The following is a 23,282-nucleotide window of genomic DNA, read 5'->3' as shown; positions in this document are numbered from 1 at the left end:
TGATGGTCCAACAGCCCAAGAGGGTGTGAGAGAGAAACGCATTGCCTGCTGAGGAAGAGGAAAGTGGGCGTGAGAACGTGGAGTCAGAAGCAGCCAGGATTCGGGCCAATCTTTCCTGTTCCCTGAAGGGGAGAGACAGAGTTGAGCTGTCCTTCTGGGAAGCCACTTGGCTTCTCTGGGCACCAGCGGGTCCCAGACCCAGTTCTCCTTATCCCAGAACAGTGCTCATGGCAAAGTAGGCCAAGCAACCAGGGCTCCTGGGAGCTGGCTGGAGGGTGGAGCCTGGTGGATGAGGGTGAGCTTGTTGAGAGAAAGAGAGACAAACCGGATCGGGTTCCAGTTGCAAAGGGCAGATTGGAGATGAAGACAGGAACATACCTACAGAATGAGGAACTAAGCCAGGAGGAGGGGTCAGCAGGGGTAGGGCTGGAGAAGGGCTGGCAGCGGGATAGTTCTTCTTTTCTTTAATTTTATGGAAGTCTAGTTGATTTACAGTGTTGTGTTAACTTCTGCTATACAGCAGAATGATTCAGTTATACATATATATACATGCTTTTTTCATATTCTTTTCCATGATGGTTTATCACAGGATATTAAATATAGTTCCCTTTGCTGTACAGTAGGACCTTGTTTATCCATCCTATATATACTAGTTTGCATCTGCTAATCCCACACTCAATCCTTCCCTCCCACACTTCCCCTCCCCCCACTTGGCAACCACAAGTCTGTTCTCTATGTCTCTGACTCTGTTTCTGTTTCATAGATAAGCTCATTTGTGTCGTATTTTAGATTCCACATATAGGTGATATCATATGGTATTTGCCTTTCTCTGTCTGGCTTCCTTCACTTAGGATGATCATCTCTAGGTCCATCCTTGTTGCTGCAAATGGCAAGCGGGATGGTTCTTCGCGGGTCACCAGAGGTCACGGTGAAAAGGCCTGGATTCTACCCCACCATGGTGTGGCCACGGAGGGACCATGGTACCCCATTGTGAAACAGCTTCATTTAACCTCTTTTGAGAAGTCTTTTGAAGATGTGTGAAGCAAACCTAGTTGTTAAAGTGAAAAACAAATTAACTACTATTCCTAAGTACAAAGTGCAGACCTGTTTGAAGGGGCATCTATAGGGCCCAGGAACCCATCTCTGAGGTAGAGAATGATTAGGGAAGGGCTGGAAATTTTTCTTCTTTCCCCAGGAAGAAAACATTTACTCCATGGAAGCCAACTGTATGTGTGCGTGTGCACCATGAATATTCATGATGGATAAATGCCTGTTGAGACAGGTGCTTGACAGCAAGTACCCAACAAGGACAAAACTCCAAAATGGGAAGTCCCCAACTCACGTGCCTACTGGGGCCGGGCAGAAGTAAGTAGAAAGATAATCCTTATAATTATCCCAGCTGTGTCCCAGAATGTTCCAGAATGTTCCTTCTACATTTTGTTAGCCAAGCAAATCCCTCAGATCAGCCCGGATTCAAGTCTCTTTGTTACTTTCTACATTCTTGCATCTGAACTGCTTGCCTTTATCTCCAATGTCCCTTTTGAATTTGACCACCGATTGGATTCTGAGTCTCTCTCTCAAGCTTGCATTCCCCCATGGGGCATCACTCTACAAGGAGCCTGCTTCCACTGTAACTTGGCTCCCTTTTACTTTGCCATGAGCACTGTGCTGGGATCAGAGGAACTGGGCCTGGGATCTGGTCGTACTGCAGGTTACCTGAGTGGCCTTCAGAAGCAAGACCCTCCACCTGTGTCTCCTCAACCGTAAACGGCCTGTGTTGTTGAGGGGTGACCAGTCACATTACAGGAGAGCCTATGGGATGGAGACAACGCCACAGTCATCTTTGGAAAAACCATTCCCCACAGCGTCTTAAACTGTCCTCTTTCCAAATGGACTGTCTTTGCTTTGCACATTGATTGTATAGACACCATTTACACATAGTCACTGTACTCTCTCCTAGTTTTCTTGAAACATACAACCCTCCCAGGTCTAATTTTCATTTTCCTTCTTTGGGTGGAGACCTAGTACAATCAAGAGTCCACTTTCCTTTGAACACATCTGTGAAAGAAATGACAGAGCAAACATGGTGACAAATGGCAGCCGACGCTCTGGCAGGGAGACTCTAGGGAGCGGTGGGGACTATGGTGAAATGGGGCCCGTGGGCCCGTCTCTCAGAGTGGCTGAGTATCATCACGTGAGAAAGACTGTTGATTCTATTGCCTCTAATTTACTTTAAAATACTTCAGTGCATTCAGTAGGATTCATATGTGTGTACAGTTTAATTTTAATCAACACCCTAGGTGCAGTTAACATTAAAGGACCCTTCAAATTAGAAATCCATACTCCAGGTGTGGTTAGTTACCACGTGAAAGACCCCAGTCAAAAGTCAACATTCCAGACACAAACACTTCAGATATTGCATCTGGATCTGGGCCAAAGGCTTCAGTAATCAGCCTGAAAATGGTGACTCTGCTTCCTGGGGTTGTGGGTTTATACCTGCTGTTCGGGGACCATCATACACGAGGTATGTGCCCATCTGGTCTCTGCAACTGCAGGATTCCCTCAGCTTCACTGAAATCAAGGAGCCCATCTGAACCACCAGATCCCCTGCGTTCACACCTGGCCTACAAGAAGGGGCAACCCTAGAGCTTTTCATGGACGTGGTCGTTTCCCCTCGTTGATTCAAGTCTCTACACCTTAGTGCAGAGTGTCTTCCAGACCTTCCTGAGGCAGCTGGGTGGGGGGGACGGATGTGCAGGTCACACATGATTAGTCCACATCCAAGCTCCTACCTCCCTGAGTCTCAGATTCCCTCCTCTACACTGTGCCCCAAATCTCCCAATTTGTAAGTGTTGGCAAGTGAATTTGGTCCATGATGTTGGCCAAATAAATCCACATCGTGTGACTTTGGGCAGTTACTTCACCTCTCTGTGCCTTTGTTTCCTTATCCGTCAAAGGGGGATCATAATAATAATACTCACAAGGCTGTGTCATGGGCTAAGATGAGTATATATTGAACATTTCGCAGGGACTGACCACACGATAAGCACTGTGTGTGTGGACAATTTAAAAATAACTGAGTACAGAGCTTCCCTGGTGGCGCAGTGGTTGAGAGTCCGCCTGCCGATGCAGGGGACGCAGGATCGTGCCCCAGTCCGGGAGGATCCCACATGCCACGGAGCAGCTGGGCCCGTGAGCCATGGCCGCTGAGCCTGTGCGTCCGGAGCCTGTGCTCCACAACGGGAGAGGCCACAACAGTGAGAGGCCCGCGTACCACAAAAACAAACAAACAAACAAACAACAACAACAAAAAAAAAAACTGAGTACATTTCCGCCAGTCAGATGTCCAGGAGCTGCCTACTCTTGACCTCCCCTCAGTTTTCCTGTTGCCCATTTGCACTGTCCTTTTAGCCTCATGGAGGGGGCAGAAGTATGACTTGTAATAAAAAATGCACTCAAGGAAGCCGCTTTACCAATGAGCTGGACAAATATACACCCTGGAAGAAATGTTCAGAGCTCACGACGTCACTGCCTTCTCTTCCCTCCTGCTCTTCTGCCATCTCCAGGCTAAAGGCAAACGTGGCTATTGCTGCTGCCAGACAGAGTTGATTCAGTCCAGATCCGGGCACAGGGTAGGTGCTTAACAAAAGTGTTGACTTATCTGGACACAGTTAATGCCAGATGCCTCATCTGGAAGCCAACTTTCCCTGGCAGAAATGTTGGCCCAACACTCTGGCATGAAAACGCCAGGAATCAGCCTAGTAATTTCTCTTCAAGCCTGGCCCACTGGTGAAAATCTTGAAGTTCAAATCGAAGCTTCTAATCTTTCTCCCATCACGGTTGGAGTTGCTACCTTAGGAGCAGATGTGTCTGAACTTGAGCACAGGTAGAGGACCGTGGCTTCTTTAGGAAACCCTATGGCTTTTCCTTGTCCTCAAGCCTTCTGTCTCTGAGAACTGAAGAAAGATCAGAGGTGGAGGGAAGAGAGAAAAGGAGCCTGTTGCCTACTAGTGGCTTGGTACCAGTGACAGAAGGGATTTTTAGAGGAAGCAGGATGTCTCTGAGCAAGGCTGGGGCTCACGAGGAGGTGGGAGACGGCAGGACCCCCGCAGCCCCCAGGGGGAGGTCATCCACGGGGTGTCTCCATCCTGGAGTGACCGTCCCAAAGCCTCATACCCTCAAGTGGGTGCCGTCGTGATGTGGCAATTGTACCCAGAAGCCTGGACTAACTGCTATGCCTTCTCCATCTTCCCATGATGTCACCCTGTCCGTCCTCTCTGTACTGTCTGTAAATACGGTCCCTGCAAATTTCAGACACTTTTCCTCTGGGCACTGTCTCAGCCCCCAACTTACGCTTAACCTTGTGAGCTGATGTCTTTCTCCGCCACCGTGTTTGGGGGGAAACAGGAAAGAAGTTCTCATCTCCAGTCCTCACACTCCATACTCTACGCTGAACACTTACACAGCATTCCAGAACCAGAGACAAGGTCCTTCAAAAGGGTTATGGCTAGAAAGAGAGAGGGACCCCCTACAAGGGAGGGCTTTTCCTAAAACCCTTCCCACCACAGCTGACCCCCAGCCTGAAAAGACCCGCGATGCCTTTGTTCACAAGATGCAGTTGGCTCTCTGGGTCCAGGTCCTCAGAAGAAAGTAAACATTTCCCTGAAGGGAAAAATTCCCTGAAATTCACTCACTCCTATGCATTGTTCATGATACACATCTGGCAGGACTATGTGATTCTCACTGGAAGAAAATTTCAGGAGAAACATTCATAATACCATATTTTAGCTCAGTTTCGACTCTACAAAGAGTAGCTTATTGATTCAGAGGCTGGATTAGAAAGTCGGTCTGTCCAGGTTTGCACCCTGACTCTACCACTTCCTAATTATGGGACAGACTTCACTCCTCTATACCTTGGTTGCCTTATCTTTGGAGTGAGCACATTAACCGTTCCTCCTCCATAGGGTTCTGGCGATAATTAAGGGAAATAAAAAATATAGGCTTAGGACAGCGCCCGGCACACGGCAAGTGCTCAGTAAGTGTTGGCCATCGCTGTTCTTGTGGCTGCTACTGTCCAGCTTCACTGGTAACTATTTTCTAGTTGGGTAAGATGAACCACAGTTTTGTGTAGGACCTGTGGGTCTATGTGGATGTGCTGACTTGAACATCAAGACACAGAGTTTAAAATAAAATAGGAGAGGGCTTCCCTGGTGGTGCAGTGGTTGGGAGTCCGCCTGCCGATGCAGGGGACACAGGTTCGTGCCCCGGTCCGGGAGGATCCCACATGCCGTGGAGCGGCTGGACCCGTGAGACATGGCCGCTGAGCCTGCGTGTCTGGAGCCTGTGCTCCGCAACGGGAGAGGCCACAACAGTGAGAGGTCCGCGTACCGCAAAAAAAAAAAAAAAGTTTTATTGAAGTAGAGTTGATTTACACTGTTGTGTCAATTTCTGCTGTACGGAAAAGTGTCTCAGTTACACACATATATATTCTTTTTCATATTCTTTTCCATTATGGTTTAATCACAGGATATTGAATATAGTTCCCTCTGCTATACAGTAGGACCTTGTTGTTAATCCATCCTATATATAATAGTTTGCGTCTGCTAATCCCAAATAGCACATGATTTTCTCAAATAAGGAAAAAGAAAGAAGGAATTTGGAGGGAAACGATATGGGGTGGGTTTTGAGGATGCTGTGTTAAAGGTGCTTTGGGACATCAGTAGAGGTGAGATGTAGGCCATCAGATATAGGGCTCTGAAGGGCAGGACGGAGTCCTGGCTGAGAAATCACACACACACACACACACACACACACACACACACACACACACACACACACGCATGTCTTGGCTCTGTTCCCAAGACTCTGTGGAAGGCTGTCATCATGGGCGTTGGGATTTTGATTGCTGAATGAGTACCGCTTCCTTCCAGAACCCACCCCTCTGGGACAAGATGGGAACACAGCTGGTGCCCAGCAGCCCACATACCCTGACGCTGGGCACGCCCCCCGGGGGATGGGTTCCCATCGGTTTCGGCTGTGCTGCGCCTTCCTTGTTCGTAGGGGATGAAGATGCAGACTCAGCCTCTCTGCTCCAGAGTGGGGGGTCCCTGCACTCTCCTCCGTAACTGCAGGCGGGGATGAGTATCTTCCTCGGCCAACATGAAAGCACGTTCAATGTTGGAGGGGATGCTCGCTTTTGGTGCTTATAACACTCCCACCAAACAGACACCAGGGCGTCCAGGGGAAAAATAACCCCCTTGCCATCCACCAGGTGCGTTTATTGCAGGGAAAGAAAAAGCCTAAGCAATCCTCACCAAGTGGTCAGAATCTTAACAAGGACGCAATTCCCTTAACATTCAGGTACAGCATTAACCGCATCCATAAGCCAAATTGAAAAACAGCAGAAATAATAATAAAAAGGAGATATTTACGGCGGCAATGTAGGAGAGGGGATAGTAAAGAGAGTCCCCTCCCCCACCCTCAGCCCCTGAGTTCCGCGGTCCTGAAGGACTGGCGACCTTCCATCTTCATAAACCCCAAACACTCACCTTCCCAGCGCAAAGCCTTGCGATCCTTACGGAAAGATGCCATGACCAGCCTGCGTACATTGGGACAGAAGATGAAAGTCACCTCTATAAAAGTCGGCTTTATCCTAAAGCAGAAAATTTCCCAGTGTTTATGGAAAATCACCATCTCTGTGTGTGTTTTAAAGTTTTCGTTTAATGAATGAGCAAAAATGTCAGGTCGGCTCAAGGGGCGGTCCCTGTGCTGTCAGGGCAACCGGCCACCCTCTGAAGGACACAGGAAGCCAGAGGCTTGGTGGCGTGGATGTTGCTGGATGAGCTGCAACAGTTTCTGAACAAAAACCTGGATAAGGGTGTACGGTGAGGAACAATGGGGCTGGAACAGAAGTGTGAGAGAAATAACAACAACGCTTTGTGTTCAGATCACAGCTTTTGGTCTCGATTTCAAAGCCCTGCGTGCATACATTAAATCTCCAACATTCATCCAAGGTCAACACCCTTACCCCATTTCACAGATGGGGAGAGCCGTCCAGCGAGGACCGAGAGCAGCCACACCCACAGGAGAGCAATGAATACAGCCTCTTTTTTTCCCACCCAGGCTGCATCATTCCTTCTGCGTCGGAGTCACAGCCAAAAGCTCAGACTGGAACAGAAGCAAAATCAGCTCAGCCTTTCTTCCTTCAGAGGGAATCCAGGCTCATCCCCGGCCGCTGCGCATGGAGGTGTCTCTGGAAGAAGACCTTGCAGAAGCAGGGCTCCCATCTGCTCTCTGTGGACATTTAATATCCTGGGGACATTTCCACACATGCAGGGACTGTGCGCTGTTTGTGTTCCTGGTCGTGGCTCTCCCAGCCCTGATGACCCTGGATGAGAAGCCCGTCAGGTGGTTTCTGTGTGCTGGTGGCTTAGAAATGGGGAGGGGCGGCAGACACAGAGATGGAACCCTCATCTTTAATCCTGTACCAGCGCCAGCGCAGTTGGTAACTTGCCTCTCTGGAACTTTGGTTTTCGAGGGGACGATTCCATTTAAAAAGGACACAGTGTTTTCCCATCAGGCTGATGAAATTGACTTCCCTCAATGGTAGGATGCCCCGCAAATTTGAAAACAGGAAAGCATTTTGCTTTGCTGCAATTCATTTTTTGGTTAAAGAGTATTCAAAGAGGTAGGGAGATAAAACTCATTTTGTCATTTACCAGCCCGGAGGGGAAAAAAAGGAGGGGGGGGTAGGGTGGGAGCAAAATATGGAAAATAATGCAATTGTCAAATAGAGCCCAAATGCTGGTCTTGGCTACCTCTCATTTCCTAAGAAATCTTTAAGCCTCCACTTAATAAACCCAGAGTCTGAAACAGACTCTGATTTTGACACTGTCGATTGGTGTGGCGTGTGACGAGAAACGAAAAATCATAGTGCTACTTTTTGGCAGTAATCGTCTGAACACTTGAAGTGCTGCAGGAATGAGTTGCCAGGCCCTGTGAGGAGTATTGGGCTGCTCTCCACCAGGACGTTGGAGGCTGTTTGATTGTCTGTGTTTTTTCCTCTTTCCTGTTTGTTTTCCAAGCAGAGGGGTCAAATGTAGAGCAGCGAAGCAGACAGAAAACACATTTGGATTTTTTGGGTCCCACTTCCTGCCTGTTTCTCTCCTTCTCCCTTCTGTGAGTTTCCCTCTTAAACTCTGTAAATGTTGCCTCCCCCATGACCTTTCCATCATTTCTATCTTCAGATGCTTGCCTTCTTCCCTGATTTACCAACACAGTATATCTCCCTCCGTTCCTCTCTAGATGGAAGCCATTCTAGCTCAAAAAAATAATATATATCAATGTGTTTTGGGAGGTCAGGATGGCGCTCCCCACACTCAGCAGAATTTTTTCCCGTCATACAAGATATAGGGACAGCTAGGAAGAAATGCTTCCCCAGACTGCTGGCACCTCCAGGAAAGTAGCTTCAAGCACAGATTTCACCTGTGGTAAAAATTACAAAACAATGACACCTGAATGGCCTTGCCTCCCGAGCTGTTATAACCTGCAGACCAGAGGCACTGAAGCAAATCTGCTGGGTCCTGCTTGAGCAGTAGACACTGGACTTTCAAAACAATGCATCCAGATGGAATGAATAAACGGACATAGGAAGGCCAAGTAGTGGAGGGAACATACTTTGACCCAGCACTGGGCACATAGTAAGGGTATCCAAGAGATGTTTGATAAGTCAATCAATGGGTGAATGAGGAGTCATATCTCTCTAACAAAAAGCCTGGTCTTCGACAATTTGTCAGTGACCTTCCCTGCAGGTTTAATATAATTTGGTGTAACCAGAGTGACATAGGACAGCAACAACCATAAGCTTTTGGCTAGTACGTCCATCAGACATGAGGATAAGCCTGTGAGGGCAGCGACAGTGCTACGTCACACACCAGTGAATTTCCAGGGCCTTGCAACTGGATTTGTTGGATGAATGAATGAATGAACAACCAATGTAAAGGCACAGGGTGGAATAGTTGCTAAGAGCATAGACTTGGGAATTATGTGGCTTGTGTTCAACTATCAGCTCTGTCCTTTACTAGCTCTGTGACTTTGAGCAAGTTATTTAAACTCCTTGTGCCTTGGTTTCCTCAACTATAAAATGAGGTTAATAATAGTATCTGGTCCATAAGGCTGTTGTGAGGATTAAATGACTTAATGCATTTAAATCATTTACGATAGTGCCTAGCAAATAGTAAACCTTATTTAGAGTTTTGCTGTTGTTCTGGAATCTCAGAGCCCCCTAAACATCAAGAATTATTTTCCCAGAAAATGAAAATATGGCCAATGTGGCCATTGCCTTTTAAGTAAATTCCAAGTCCTGCTTTCATTGTCTGCAGAACTTCGGAGATTTCACAGCATACCAGGCAAATGAGTTTCTTCAACCTCAAAAACTTTCAAAAATGCAATCCCTATCAAAATCTCAGTGACTCTTTTACAGTCATAGAAAAAAAAATTCTAAAATTCATATGGAATTTCAAAGGACTCTGAATAGCCAAAACAATCTTGAAGAAAGAACAAAGTTGGAGATCTTGCATTTCCTGATTTTAAAACATATTATCAAAACAGTATGGTACAGGAATAGAATAGAGAGCCCAGAAATAAACCCTCACATATATGGTCAAATGATTTTTGAGGAAGGTGCCATTCAACAGGGAAAGGACAGTATTCTCTACAATGGTTTTGGGAAGCTAGATATTCACATGTAAAAGAATGAAAGTGGACCCTTATCTCATACCACATATGAAAATTAACTCAAGTGGATAAAGAGCTAAACATAAGAGACAAAACTATAGAACTGTTAGAAGAAAATGTAGGAAGAAAGCTTCATGACATTGGATTTCACAATGATTTTTTGGATATGACACCAAAACACAGTCAACAAAAGTAAAAAAAGATAAGTTGGACTGTAACATAATTGAAAACTTGTGTCAAAGGAAACAACAAACAGAGTGAAAAGGCAACCCATGGAATGGGGGGAAATATTTGCAAATGTTATATCTGATAAGGGATTAAGATCCAGCATATATAAAGAGCTCCTACACCCAACAACAATAACAAAACCTGATCAAAAAATGGTCAAAGAACTTGAACAGACATTTCTCCAAAGAACATATACATATGGCCAATATATATATGAAAATAAGCTCAATCATGAATTATTAGAGAAGTGCAAATCAAAACCACCGTGAGATGCCACTACATACTCATTAGAATGGCTGCTATCAAAATACACAAAATAACAAGCGTTTAAGAGGATGTGTGCACAGTCCCTTGTGAACCGTGGGTGGGAATGTAAAATGGTGCAGCCACTATGGAAAATAGTGTGGACGTTCCTCCAAAAATTAAACAGAATTATCACATGTTCCAGCAATTCTGGTTCTGAATACATACCCCAAAGAATTGAAAACAGACTGTTGAAGACATATTTGTACACCTTTGTTCATAGCATTATTCACAATAGTGAAAAGGTGAAAGCAACTCAAATGTCCAGTGACTAGTGAATGGATAAACAAAGGTGGTCTATCCATAAAATGCAATATTATTCAGCCTCAAAAAGGAAGGAAATTCTAGCAAATGTTACCATATGGATGAACTTGGAGAACTTTATGCTAAGTTAAATAAGCCAGTCACAAAAAGATGAATACTGTATGGTTCCACTTATAGGAGGTCCCTAGAGTACTCAGATTCATAGAGACAGAAAGCACAGTGGTGACGGCCAGGTGCTGTGCGGGGGGATGCCGAGGAATGGAGAGGTGTCATTTAATGTGTATAGATTTCAGTTGGGGAAGATGAAAATGTTATAGACATTGTTTGTACAACAATCTGAATGAACTTAACACTATTGAACTGGAAACTTAAAAATAGCTTAAGACGGGGCTTCCCTGGTGGCACAGAGGTTGAGAGTCCGCCTGCCGATGCAGGGGACACGGGTTTGTGCCCCGGTCCGGGAAGATCCCACATGCCGCGGAGCGGCTGGGCCCGTGAGCCACATGGCCGCTGAGCCTGAGCATCTGGAGCCTGTGCTCCACAATGGGAGAGGCCACAGCAGTGAGAGACCCATGTACCGCAAAAAAAAAAAAAAAAAAAAAAATAGCTTAAGACAGTAAATTTTATGTTATGTTAAATGTTATGTTATTTACCACAGTTAAAAAATTTAAAAACACACACACAGTATTGAAAAACACAGTTGAATGAATGGAAAGCTAGACCAGGGATCAGGAGCTTTGGATTTCTATTCTGAGTTTGGTTCATGCATATCTTAGCTCGACTTAGCTAAAAGATAAGTGAGAAGCAGTACTAGAAAAGCACTTTGAGCATTTTTATTTATTTATTCATTTATTAAAATAAATTTATTTATTTTTAGCTGCTTTGGGTCTTCGTTGCTGTGCGCAGGCTTTCTCTAGTTGTGGCGAGCGGGGGCTACTCTTTGTTGTGGTGTGCGGGCTTCTCTTGTTGCGGAGCACGGGCTCTAGGCGCGTGGGCTTCAGTAGGTGTGGTGCACGGGCTCAGTAGCTCTGCGGCACGTGGGATTCTCCTGGACAAGGGCTCGAACCCATGTCCCCTGCATCGGCAGGCGGATTCTTAACCACTGCACCACCAGGGAAGTCCCTGAGCATTTTTTAAAAGAATGGTATTGTTATTGAGGACCATGGGCATAACTACATTATTAAAACACTGCACTAGCAAAACAAACGTTTTTGCCCTGACAAATTGTAGGCAAAAAACAGGTGACTGAGAAGCTATCTTGTCGGCTCACATTAACACCCTAATAGCAGAAAGAGGGCAAACCTGAAAAAATGCAGTCATTTACTTAAAAGCAATTTTAAAAGGAACAAAATAATAACAGTAAATCTGTGACCCAGACTTCATTTGCTATTAGGAATGAATTTGGATGGGTCTTGGACTCTTGCATCATGAAACAAAACTAATTTGAGTTTGGATGATTTTCTGTTTCATATGGTGTATTTAACTCTTATTGGATGGATATATGGACAAATAAGTATTGACACGTGCACGATAAATTAAGCTAAAGCCATTTTCTTCCCTTAGGGATTTAATGAGGGGAAAGCATTACACAGGGATGGTTTCTTCAGACACTCGCCCTTGTCAGAGAAAGCTATAGACCTGAGTTATTAACATAGTAGAAAAGGAGAAATGTGGTCCTCACACCCGCGTGCTCGCCCTGAGCCCTGTTGACTGGACTCCGGTATGCCCTGTGTAATGGGCTTGTTGCTAGGTAACGGACACAGGGACCCCGGAAAGCGTTTCCTCGGGGCTGCATATATTTTCTACTAAAGCCCCGGCTTCTGTGGTCTGGAAACTGTTTCCATTAGTCATTGTCTCTTGTGCTCTTCCTCCCATTTGTTTTTGTTCACAGATTCCAATTTAACAAATGAGTTCATACATCTTATGCCATTAAACAGCCGTGTAAAATAGAGAAACCACTTTAATGGTCCTGGTTTACTCCAACAGGTAATTTAATAAAGAACATTTGGCTACTTGTATTTGTCCCCACTTCGTACAAGGAGAGGCGCTGGGAAAAGCATGCAACCAAATGAAAATGTTTCCTAACAATAGAACGCTGTCTTAAATGTGGGCTCAACCAAGCAAATAAATAAATCAATAAAATTGCTCTTTGAAATCACAACGGTTTGGGGGCAAGTGGAGAAATGTGAACATGAACTAGGCATTCGATGCTTTTAAGGAATCTTGTTAATATGTTAGAGGCGGAAGTTGCATTGTGGTTATGTACAAGAGCGTCCTCATTTGTTGAACATGATGCTCAAGGTATAAGTGCCATAATATCTTTGAATTGCTTTCAAATGGTCCAGAAAAAACTATAGATGAAGCAAATATGACAAAATATTAACAATGATTAGATCTGGATGGTGTAATGTATGGATGTTGATTGTCCATTCTTGTTTTATATGTCTGAAATTTTTCATAATGAAAAGTAATTTATAGTAGAAACAAACAGACAAAGAAACCCACAAATACTACCTTAGGAGGAAGGTCTTACTTATACCATGGAAGATCCATTTTTTCTGCTCCTGCAAAGAATGAGAAGAATTTTAAAGGGTAGGAGTGGAGTGGCAAAGTAGGAGGAAAGAGATGGGGGATGCAGGGAGGAAAAAGTGTGATGCTGAGGACGCTGTGAGTGAACTGCCATCAAAAAACCCACTGTTGAGTGAACAAGGACTTGTGGTGTTCGGTCTGAAACTGTCATGCTTCTGAAATATTATTCACTCCTCTTGAATCACAATTATTCAGTAAATTGAGCTACACTCAGAATGGGTTGTGAGAGTGAAAAATGAGTCAGGTGTCAACTTCCGTGTTGCAGAAAGATCCATAGACTCACCCATTTCCATGGAAGCTGGGGTCAGAGATGAGCATGAGAATCTGGTTCCCTGGGAACTCATGGAAATCTTTGGAAAGGGTTTGAACCTTACAAAGAATGGAATTGGATTTGAAGCAATCTCATCTTGATCTCAGGGCTCAGCTGACACTGGGCCAATAAATTTTAATCTTTCGTCAAGTCTAAGAAGACTGAAATAAAGTGTTATGTTATCCCATTTGTAACAATGTAGGACATACATTAGTTGATCAGTTAATCAGATCATAGAATAAGTAGAATACATTTACTGTGACAGTCATTCAATACCTATTTATGGAATATATACTGCATGCCAGGTATATGTTTATGAGCTGAAGACCATACAGCAGTAGGGGGTTTTATTTGGGCATGGCATTATAAAAGAAGGTTCTAGACATCCCTTGAAGACAGAGCAAAAGAATTTGCTGATGGACTAGATGTGAGATAGCAGAGAAAGAGGGGAGTAAATGGTGACAGTAAATGATACGGGGAGACTGGGGGAGAGGCAGGTTGGGGGCAACAGTAGGAGATCAGGGCCTGGATATAAGCATTGACATCTGCTATCTGACATCTAGTGGAGATGGTCAGAAGGCAGGTGTTCACGGTCTGGATAGAGACGAAGAGTTTGGGGTGAGTGTGTGTGTATGAATGTGTGTGTGTGTATGCGGTTATTGCTATTTTGAGGGTATCTGGGATTTGTTTTAATCAAGTATGGTAAGACATAGAGACACAGAAATAACTATCATGAAGGAAGAGTTTATTATACTCACAGTTCTGTAGAAGCAGGAATCATGGCATGTAGGGCCATGGGGGAAGCCCCAAGGTAAGAGGGGTGGGCAGACAGAAAGAGAAGGAAGTTGTGGGAAAGAGCCTTTATTGTGGTTTCCGTGGGAAAGAATGGGCAAAGCAGGGTAAGCAGGCTTAGGACTGGCTGGTTGGAATAACTTCAGTGGGCTCTGGGTCATAGGCTGTGTCTATATGACTGGTACCTGGCCCCAGGATGATTAGGGCAGGTGGATAGTGGCTCTAGATTGGTTGCTTTGCATTTGAAAGGTGGGCTCTGAGGCAGGAGAGCTGTTTACTACATCTTGGAATCTGCCAGCCCCAGGAGGGGCAGTCCCTCCTGGGTCAGCAAGGCCCCAGATGTCAAAGCATCAACATGCAGGAAATACAAAACATGGTTATTACAATAATATTTAAAGCCATGAGCATGGATGAGATCACAAAGGGTTGGGACCCTGTGCACTTCAAGCAAGAGGTCAGCAAGATGAAAAGGATCTTGCAAAGACAACTGGTAAAAGGAAAAGAAAGGGCCTCCCTGGTGGCGCAAGTGGTTGAGAGTCCGCCTGCCGATGCAGGGGATACGGGTTCGTGCCCCGGTCTGGGAGGATCCCATATGCCGCGGAGCGGCTGGGCCCGTGAGCCATGGCCGCTGAGCCTGCGCGTCCGGAGCCTGTGCTCCGCAACGGGGGAGGCCACAACAGTGAGAGGCCCGCATACCGCAAAAAAAAAAAAAAAAAAAAAAAAAAAAAAAAAAAAAAAGGAAAAGAAAGCCAGCAGAGAGTTTAAAGGGAACCAGCAGAACATGGTAGCCCCAAAGTCAAGTGGATGGAGTGAGAAACTGGGCCAGTGCTACTGATAAATCAAGTAAATGACATGGGGGCCATTGGTGACCTTCGCAAGAACAGTTTTGGTGCAGAAGTGGGGACAAAAACTCAAATGAATCAGACTTAAGAGAGAAGAGGATGGAGGATGTGATACAGAGTATCTGTCCCTCTTCTGGGGTCTTTTGGTGTAAAGGGAGGGCAGAGATGGAGCAGGACCTGGAGTGGGGCCAGTATTTTTTTTTTTTTTTTTTTTTTTTTTGCGGTACGCGGGCCTCTCACTGCTGTGGCCTCTCCCGTTGCAGAGCACAGGCTCCAGACGCGCAGGCTCAGCGGCCACGACTCACGGGCCCAGCCACTCCGCGGCATATGGGATCTTCCCGGACCGGGGCACGAACCCGTGTCTCCTGCATCGGCAGGCGGACTCTCAACCACTGCGCCACCAGGGAAGCCCGGGGCCAGTTTTAAGATGGGAAGAAAACCTGTTTGCGTCTGATCAAAGGAACAGGAAGAGGAAGAAGCTTCACGGGAGAGATGCCCAGGGGTAGACAAGAGGGGCCTGAGAGGAGAGTCCAGCCTCGGAGAGGAGCAGGGCCAGCTCTGCCAGAGCCTTGGGGTCAGGCTGAGGACCTGGGCACAGGTGCTGGCCGTCGTGAAGATGCAGTGACGGGAGCGGGTGGAAGCATGTCCACTGGCTTCTTCTTCCTCAGTGGTGATTAGCCTGAAGCTTGTTCTTTTTTCTGATGCTGATTTGATGCTCTTGACTGGATGGGAGACAACCGTCTGATTCATAGGCAGTGCAGGAGCCTAGCCCACCTCCTTTGTATTTTGGCATGGCATTGTGTACGAAGGAAATTGCAAGAAAGAAACGTAAATCCCTAAATAGAGTGACATAAACTAGAAGAATGTGATCCTGATTCAATTGCTTATCCCATGTTGTGAACAAATGTTCGGGAGAAGAAAAAGACCCGCATGTGATAACAGGACACATTTTAACCCTCCTTCCAGTAAGCAAAAAGTTACCGACTTACCAGAGTATTCTAAAGGTACAAGAGAGAGGGGAAAAAAGTGGAGTCAGCATTTGACTATCACATCAGGAAGGGCTTAACAGCCTCCAAGGGAGTTCCTAAGAAAGTGGTTTAGGAGGAAGTCATGTGCGTGCACACACAAACCCCGTACACTCAACACGCTGACCCTCCCCCGCCCCGAATGAGCACAGTCTTGGGAGTTCTGTTCCAGGGACTGGGACGCCTTTATGCAGACAGCTTATTTTTTTTTGACCTGGCAATTGTTTTGTGCCGGTCACAATGACATGTCCCCTGCTCCTCTATTATAAATAAAGGCAATTCACTCATCAGCTGTCAAACAGTGCTCAAAGATACCTATTTTTTCTTTTTTTCCCCACGTTCGTAATTTAATCCTCTAAGTGGGTATGGTAGACTTCACGGAGATCACGGGATTCTGAGCCTGATAAGAAATCATCATTGCTCCTGCTGCAGGTGAAAAGCATCCCTGAGAGTCCCTGGTCCAGGGTGCAGGTGCAGTGGCAGCACGCCCTGGGTGCCCTAGGCTACTCCGTTGCCCGCTCATTCTCCTGGAGACCTTCCCAGGGGTTGGGCCTCACCAGATCTGGGCTGCAACTCCCTGTCAAGGGTCTACAAGGAGTTTCATGAGCAACGGCTGTTCTTGCCTCATTCAGTGAACTCCCCACCACCTTCCAGAACCTACAAGCTTTCCAGATGCCCTGTCAGCATTTATTAACCTCCGTTGGGGGAATGCTTGGCATTCAAATTCAAGTCGACTCACTCAGGCCCTGAAAGTCATGTAACCTTGAATTCATCCATTTGCTGCTGAGGAGATAGCCATTGTCAAAATTTCTGGCCCGGGCCATGGCCGGCTCTCGGAGAGACAAATCGTAGTTAGCTCCATCATCAGAAAAGATCTGGCAGGCAGAAGGGTTATATTTGTACAGAAGGCCCCTGTGTTATCTTTTATGCTGGTCACAACTCTTTTTTTTTTTTTCCAGGCCTCCTTCTCCATCATGAAAATGTATCATAGTTAAGAAAGCTCCCACATCTGGGGTCCTCTGAGGCCCTAACTGATTTAAACCCTGGGCCGACTTTCCTGTTTGCTCTTCTTCCCATGGAAACAGAATCCACACTGTACGGCCAGGGTTCAGGGGAGGGAGTTATTAGTGTTTACCACAGGGATAGCCAGCACTGCTTCCCAGTTCTCCTTTTCCAGGTCTAGATTACAGATGGATCTTGATTCAGGCACAGAAACCCTTGATTTATGTCACTAATAAGTATGTGCCTTGTGTTGCAGTCACTGTGAACCGCTCAGAATACATGATGTGCTGGTCTTAAATTGATAACCATCTGTTGTAGATCATGGGCAGCTCAGAAAAAGGAGACAAGGATGGGAATCAAATACATATGATATGACCGGAACTCAAGATGCAAATCCCAGCCTCTGGGTCAGGGCGTCTCAGCCGAGTCCAAGTTACCCAGCACATCATCAACGTCGACTTCTTGAGGACACTAAGAACACACAGACCCTCTTTTGCTTTGTCAATGTCTTGCTTATGCATCAAACTATACATGAAGAACCCTGATCGCACAAATGAAAAATTGCTCCATTATCTGCCTGCCTTATGGGGGAAGGAAGGTCCCACTGCATTAAGAAACAGGTAAATTTCAAACACGACACGAGTAAACTTTGACTCCATACTGAAGGGTGCAATGCCTTTTCCCTGCATCTGCACGGAAAATACATCCTTTCCACGTGAGAAGCTGCAAGTTCCGTGGGAAGTCCAGCAGAGCCCAGCACGTGGCCCTTACTCTCTTCCTTCAGTCCCTTGTCCTACTTCACTTGCTTTCACTAATCAAGATCTCGAAGAAATGTGTCCTCTTAAAGCTTCAGTTTGGTTAATCACTTCATTGGGTTACTTTTCAGAAAGCATTCTTGATAGTCCTTGAAATGGAACATGATTAATGGAAATTCACAGGAAATATTAATGAGGTTGAAATGCCTTTACATCCATCTTGGAATTCTGGTACCTCCCCAACCCCCGGGAACTGCATTTTAGTCTAGGCGGCAAGGTAATTGAGCTTTGCACAGTGAATGGCATGAGATGGGTGCTTGTGGGCTCTGATAAGTTCATGGAGGAAGGGTGACCCTTAATGTGATGACACGTTAAAATTTGCCTAATTTTTAGAATCTTCTGGGAGCAATTTTTACAGTTTGTATCAGTAACTGTTTTCCCCAGAAAACAGAGGGGGAGATCATCAAAAATCTGGCTGTCCTTTTACATTGTGCACCAGGTAGAGACAATCCCACTTTCCCTAAAGTTCTGAATCGTGACATTAAATAGCACAAGGAAGTAAAAGCATGGCACTCCACCAGGACTGTCAGCTGAGATAGAAAACCCAATTAGCAGCAACTTTGGTACCTGAGACGCCTGCAAATGGAATGAATTGCCAAAGGCGTGTCTCGCTGAGAGAACATTACCTTTTCATTCAGTTATAGCAGAAGTATGTGTTACTTGATATGGTGCATTAATTGTTTTCTTAGGAAGCGGTAGTCTAAATATAACTTTTAGTACGTGCTTTGGTAAGAGGCATTTTATGTAGCTGGATCTATATATCATCGTTGACTATTTTATTAAATGCTAAAATTTTAAAGCAATTGTGCCATATTTACAAATTATCTAGACTAGCAAAAACCATATAGGGGCGTGATCAGGTTAATTACTGCCTGGGAGATTTTGGGGGTCTTGACATATTTTCAATTTCAGTAGGAAAAACTCAGCATTGCTAAGTGTTATGCCAGTAACTAATTCCCATAGACGCAGATATGTTGTATGAAACTCAGCTGTCAAGATGGACGGTCTGGATCCACGGCCATGCAACTTAGGAAAGGAGGAATTTTAAGTGAAAACTTCTCAAAGACAAGGAAAATTCAGCTAGTCTATTCCTCTGACTCTGTCACCACAGCGACTACATCTCAAACATTTGTTTCTTGTTTCCTTATAAAGTTAAATTTGAGGCCCAGGTGACTACCACCTCTGGTAAAGGGTAGGGAGGGGGTGAGTACTATTAAAAATCTAGCATCGGATATATTTGATACGGCATTTTTGTCTTTGTTTTGTGAAATGACGTCATTTTCCACCTGCCCTCCCAGAGCACTAAGGTCTGCTAGAGATGTGTTAGGGACGATTATAGGAACCAACTGGGGAGACTACACAAAGTTTGGGATTAGCAGATGCCAACTAGTATGTATAGGATGGATAAACAAGGTCCTACTGTACAGCACAGGGAACTATGTTCAATATCCTGTGATAAACCATCATGGAAAAGCGTATGAAAAAGTATATGTGTATCTATAACAGAGTCACTTTGCCGTACAGCAGAAATTAACGAAACATTCTAAATCAACTCTACTTCAATAAAATTTCAAATATTTCTCATTATGCCCCCCGATCCCTGCTCTGAAAAGATCAGCTCTACATGAATCTCCCCGTAATACCAAGGTTTAAGAAAGAAGTATTTTGCTACTTACAGGAGTTTGTTAACAACTGGGCTGTTTATATCCATTTAACACCAAAGTACATTTAAGGATATTATAGGGAAAAAATGTAAACATGGAAAACTATGCATGACATATTGTTAAATTTAAAAAATTGTACGTAAGATATGTGAACATTATAAGCCCTTTTTGCAAATACCTGCATATTTACACATAAAAAGAAAAAGATGAATAAAATAAACCATACTGAGAGTAGAGTGTTGGAGAGTAAGATAATTTTTTTTTATATTCTGTTTGCATCTCTGTATTTCTTCAACTTATAGTTTTGAAATAATTCTAGATTCACAGGAAGTTGCAAAAAGAGTACAGAGAGGTCCTATGTACCCCTAACCCCATTCCTCCTGTGGTAACATCAATAGTAGCATAACTGTAGTGCAATAACAAAACCAGGAAATTAACATTGGTACAGTGTTATTTTACCCTTATCAGGTTTCTCCAATTTTGCATGTGCGTGTGTCTGCATGCGCGTGTGTGCAAAGTTCTATGTGATTTAATCACATGTGTAGATTTGTGCAACCACCACAAAAAACAAGACACAGGACAGCTCTATCACCAAAAATATCCCTTGTACTATTCTTTAATGGTCACCACCCCCAACCTTGTCCCTAACCCCCTGGTAACCACTAAATCAGTTTTCTATTTCCATCTCTGTATTTTGGCAATCATTTCAAGAATGTTACATAAATGCAGTCATATAGCATGTAACCTTTTGAGATTGGCTTTAGTTCACTCAGCATAATTCCCTTTGCTGAGACAGATTCCGCAGTGTGGCTGTACCACAATTTTTTTTTTTTTTTTTGCCATTTATGCATTGTAGGACGTTTCCAACTCTGCAGTCCTTATTACAAATAAAGATACTGTGAACATTCGTGTACACACTTTTTGTGTGTGGACGTAAGTTTCAACTTCTCTGGGATAAATTCTCAGAAGTGCGATTTCTGGATCATATGGTAACTGTGTTGAGCATTTAAAGAAATTGCCAAAATATTTTTCCAAGTTCTCAATACATGTAGAGGAAATATTAAAGTCAATTGTACCATGAAGGGGGAGGGCAAATGGACTAAATGGGTGAAAGATATGTTCCCTTTACTCAAACTTTAAAATGCTGAGATCAGTGGACAGTGATACGTTACTTGTGTATAATGTAATACCTAGACCAACCAATCAGTATCTGTATAAAAGCTACACTCAAAAACTTTATACAGGGAATTCCCTGGCAGTCCAGTGGTTAGGGCTGGGCGCTTTCACTGCCGGGGTCCAGGTTCGATCCCTGGTCGGGGAACTAAGATCCTGCAAGTTGCACGGCATGGCCTAAAAACAAAACAAAACAAAACAAAATGTTATACAAATCAGAACAGAATTCTAAAAAGTGTTCAAATAAACCCCAGGAAGGCAGAAAAAGTGGAATAGAAGAAAGGAAAATGAACAGAACATAATTATAAAAAATGTTCAAATAAAGCCCAGAAAGGCAGAAAAAGTGCAATAAAGGAAAAGAGGACAAACAGTAAAGTGGTAGAATTAAGCCTTAACATACTAATAATTAAATTAAGCGTAAATTCAGTTCATCTTAAAACACCAATTAAAAGAGAGATGGGCAGACTGAATTTTTTTTAACGACCCAGCTATATACTGTCTAAAATAAACATCAAATATATTTGTGTGTAGGTAGGTTGAAAGAAAAAAATGGGAAGAGACGTATTATGTCAACATTAATGGAAAGAAAGCAGAAATTAACCTCCGATCGGGCAGATTTTAGAGAAAGGTACAAGTTCCCCAGGTTGCCTTCCACCTTCCAGAATCTTCCTGTGCTTGCTTACTGTGTTATGTCCACGTATTTGTAGTTAAGAACAAGGCTGGTGGGAGTAGGAAACAACGGGACCACTGCATCTTGGCCAGAATTGAAGTCCTGAGTACTTTTCTTATTTCTAAAATAAACTAAGCTAGATATTTAAGTAGTTTATTCAAAGTATATTTAAATTATTAAAATAAACTCTATATGAGAGAACTTAGAACTTACACTGAATTGCAAATCAAAGTGATTTTTAATTTTGTGAATTTCAATTTTGAAAATTTTATTGATTCATTCTCCAAAAATATTCTTGATCGAGGATATTCTTGAATATTCATTCATTCTCCAAAAATATTCTTGAATAAAGCTAATGTGTGTGCCCACGGTCACCCAATAGGTAGGTAGCAGAGTCTGATTGCTTTCCAGGGAAGTCTGTCTTCGAAGCCCATGTCCTCCCCTTGGTTGGCCCCATTGCGCCTCTCCTACACACCAGCGTTAAACAAGAATGCTGGCTTACGACATTTGCCATGATTTGTGTGTTTATCCCCTTTTTGATCTCCTTTCCACCCTCAGGCACATCCCTTCTTTCCATTCTTTATGTTCATAGATGAAATATATATCGGTAGAGAAAAAAATTGCATAAAACATGGCAGCCTTTTATGAAAATACACCAGATCAAAGGGAAAAATAAACCACTACACAAGAATCATTGATAACACTAGGGAAAGGGCTACAGAGAGAGAAAAATCTAGCTTGTTTACCTAATTTCTGGTCATTAAATTGCTTATGGTCCTGAATTCTCATAAGTCACCCTTATAAACAGGAGAGCTTCTAGAGGAAACGAAAAGAAGTGAGCAAGGGCAGAAGGAAAGGTGTTCTGGACTGGCCCGCAGAAGAGATGAGGAAGCCAGGGGCAGGTCCTCCTGTCCCCAAGTGTGGGTGGGCAAGACCCTACTTCTTTTTTTTTTTTTTGCGGTGCGCAGGCCTCTCACTGTTGTGGCCTCTCCCGTTGTGGAGCACAGGCTCTGGACGCGCAGGCTCAGTGGCCATGGCTCACGGGCTCAGCCTCTCCGCGGCATGTGGGATCTTCCTGGACCGGGGCACGAACCCGTGTCCCCTGCATCGGCAGGCGGACTCTCAACCACTGCACCACCAGGGAAGCCCAAGACCCTATTTCTTGCCCTCTGTGTCCTGCTTCTGCAAGGGGACAGCATCTTCCCCAGAGGGTGTTCTGCTCTGTTATGTAGAGACCCAACCGCATTGGCAAAGGGCCTAACTGGTCTTACCTGCTCTTAGCTGTATGAAGTTCCACCCATTTAATGTAGGAAACTTGTAATTCTCCCATTTTGTATCACATACTCTCCATGGTCTTACAGGAGAACTATTGAGGCCTTTTCAGCTGCCTTGACTCTGTGCCTTTCACACCAAACCTCATCCAAGATCCAAGAGATAGGCTCAAGTTTAAGAGCATTAGGTTGCATGAAAATAGGGCACTGCATTTAGACGCTCTCCCCAGAGACACTGACAGAGGCAATGGGAAATGGCGAGCTGAAATGTAGAAGTGAACTGGTGGATTTAAGATAGTTGACCAGACTGTGGGTTCATTACCTGCTGTGATGGACAAAGGGAGACTAGGGCACGGCTATATATTTTTAGATATCAGGTCAAATGGAAAATAAGTAAAGTAGTAAGCTTTTAAAAGGTATTTCTTTTTTTGCCTGTGGACTGAGGTGGACATTCCAGTCAGTAAAGAAGTAAAAAGATAGGGCTTCTTCCTTCTCACAACCATGAAGATCGGTTTCAGTCCTTTCCTGTGTAGGAAATGGACGAATCCTGAAATGAATGACACAGCCTTATATGTTAGGACATGATGATAATCAGAAAT

Source organism: Mesoplodon densirostris, chromosome 15, assembly GCF_025265405.1.
Source record: "Mesoplodon densirostris isolate mMesDen1 chromosome 15, mMesDen1 primary haplotype, whole genome shotgun sequence".
NCBI lineage: Eukaryota > Metazoa > Chordata > Mammalia > Artiodactyla > Ziphiidae > Mesoplodon > Mesoplodon densirostris.
Note: the sequence above shows the minus strand (reverse complement) of the source record.